The following is a 2392-nucleotide window of genomic DNA, read 5'->3' as shown; positions in this document are numbered from 1 at the left end:
GCAGCTGTGATTGCGAACAAAGCTGCTCTCTTGGGGCATGAGGTGATCTAGAAGATACAACCACCTTCAGTCAAAGTGCCTGAGGGAATGATAGGAGAAGCTGGGCTCTCTGATAAGATCACAGATCCAGTGAACAGGGGAGGATTGAAAGCCTTCAGATTCCTTTCATGTGAAAAGACAGACTTTTATATGTGTGAGCCTCTGTTAGCTTGAGTCTTCTGTTTTATGCAGCCAAACTTAACCCTAACTGCCACACACCGTCTACTTACATTTTATGATGCTCTCTCTAATCTCTTAGGTAATTGTATCCTCCCAGAAACCTATGGAGAGCTGAAGGGATTTTAGGAACATGGAATCCACTCTCCTCCTTTGATAAAAGAGGACAAAGGCCAGAGAGCTGTGCGATGGCTGAGGCAGGCGATTGTAAACCAAAAGGTGCCTGAGACTGATATCAATCCATTTAAAAGGTAATTCTGCCAAGGTTAAGGACATGCTTGGAAGAAAAAAACACGGAATCACAGAAACAGTCTGTGGTCTGTGCCTTCCTCCCAAGATGATTTTGAGGGCTTCAGTAGTTAAAGGGGAAGGGTGGGCTGAAAAGGAAGGGTGGGCTGGAGGGGAAAGAGGGAGCCTGTGGTGTTCCTCAGGTTGCAAGAGAAAGAGAGCAGGTGGGGAATGGTCAGTTTTGTCTTCATCTCACATGCGGTAAAGCAGTCCTTTACATAAGATAAGGTGAACATAGAGTAGCATCCTGTGGAGATATGTAACCCTTTATCTGTAGCTATCTGCTTAGGAACAAGAGGAAAGGCAGTTTCTTGCATGATTCAGCTTCCAGCTTAATGTTTTTTTTCCTTTTTGGCTGTGAAGTGGGGTCCCGAGGCTTTATTTTTCCCTGCACACTATATCGTATCTGAAAATTGTTGTTCGGGACCTAAAGTTGTTTACTTACTCCAGCTACATCCCTTAGCTCAATTTCCATTTGGAGTGGCTTCTGGAAGGCTGGAATTGAAATCCACCAGTGCCCATTTCAAGGTGTTCCCAACTTTGCCTGGAAAAAAAGGAGCCCGGATACGCTTCCCTGTGGATGCAGGTCAGTCATCATAATGCACTGAAACAGCGTTGACCTCAGCCTGGAGCCATTGTCCTGAAAGGGGATTCTTCCCAGCTCAGGCCTGAGACTGATCCCTGAGAAGGGGCCGCTCCATCCCTGAACCCTTCCTGCTTGTGTCTCCTCACTTCCTAGTGATCACGGCATTCAGGCTCAGAATGCTGCAGGCCTATCCCACTGGAAGCTGCCGAGGTGCCTCCTGCCACACAGGACTCCCGGCACAGCATCAGGATCAAGGGACCAGCAGGGAAAAGGCTGCAGTGATTTAGGGGAACAGCCTGAAAATCACCTGGAGCCTGGTGGCAGGTGGTCCCACCTCCTCCCCAATATTAGGTTCCAGAAAAAAATGACAGTATGAGCAGCTCATGTCACCATTATTAGCAGAGTCTTTTTATTCTTTCCTTAATTTTTTGCCATTAAATTGAGCTCTATAGACTCATTTTCTTTTTCTTTTTTTTTTTTTTCTTTTAGACAGAGTGTGGCTCTGTAGCCCAGGCTGGGGTACAGTGACGGGATCTCAGCTCACTGCAAGCTCTGCCTCCCGGGTTCACGCCATTCTCCTGCCTGAGCCTCCCGAGTAGCTGGGACTACAGGCTCCCGCCACCACGTAAGACTAATTTTTTGTATTTTTAGCAGAGATGGGGTTTCACCGTGTTAGCCAGGATGGTCTCGATGTCCTGGCCTCATGATCCACCCTCTTCGGTCTCCCAAAGTGCTGAGATTACAGGTGTGAGCCACCCTGCCAGGTCTATAGGCCCATTCTCTGCTTTTAATGCCAATACATGAAATTCCAGAGCTGCTTTTGTAAAAAAAAGTTTCATTTTCATTATTTTATTATTTATTACATTAATTCTATTATTTTATTCTCTCTCTTTTTTTTTGTTTTGTTTTTAGAAGAGCTTCAGCATGAGGGGGGCAATCCCTGCTGCCTTGTGGCTGCAAAAGGAGAGAGAAGGAGCCTCTCCAAAAAAGGGTTTCATGAAAGCGCTGAGGCGAGATACTTACTTCAGAGGGTTCAGGACAAGGACACTCACTTTGTTCTGTGTGGTGTGGAGACGCGGGTGAGCGTTCCTCAGTGGCACCAACTGGTTCCCTCTTGTCCTCAGCTTCCAGTGCCCTGGGACATGTCATTTGGACAAAACACTTTTCCATGTCCTGCCATCCATTCCACAGGGGCAGGAGAAAAGGGTCTGGAGGCAGGAACATAAGGCCGATTCACCCTGACTTCGGAGAACTGAATCAAATGGAAATTCTTGGGCTATGACAGGAAATATCCTGTCCATT

The 2392-nt window shown here is 46.9% G+C and overlaps 1 long non-coding RNA gene across 1 annotated transcript; it reads left to right on the top strand.

Annotated features, from left to right (window-relative positions):
* The first annotated feature begins 179 nt into the window (after window positions 1–179).
* Window positions 180–2383, top strand: LOC111534656. The gene is made up of 3 exons (XR_002729157.2): window positions 180–467; window positions 955–1090; window positions 2003–2383. It is a non-coding gene; the product is annotated as an uncharacterized LOC111534656 (long non-coding RNA).
* Window positions 2384–2392: the final 9 nt, after the last annotated feature.

Source organism: Piliocolobus tephrosceles, unplaced genomic scaffold (genome assembly GCF_002776525.5).
Source record: "Piliocolobus tephrosceles isolate RC106 unplaced genomic scaffold, ASM277652v3 unscaffolded_28077, whole genome shotgun sequence".
NCBI lineage: Eukaryota > Metazoa > Chordata > Mammalia > Primates > Cercopithecidae > Piliocolobus > Piliocolobus tephrosceles.
The sequence above is the reverse complement of the archived record's forward strand: the minus strand, read 5'-3'. Positions and strand labels throughout refer to the sequence as shown.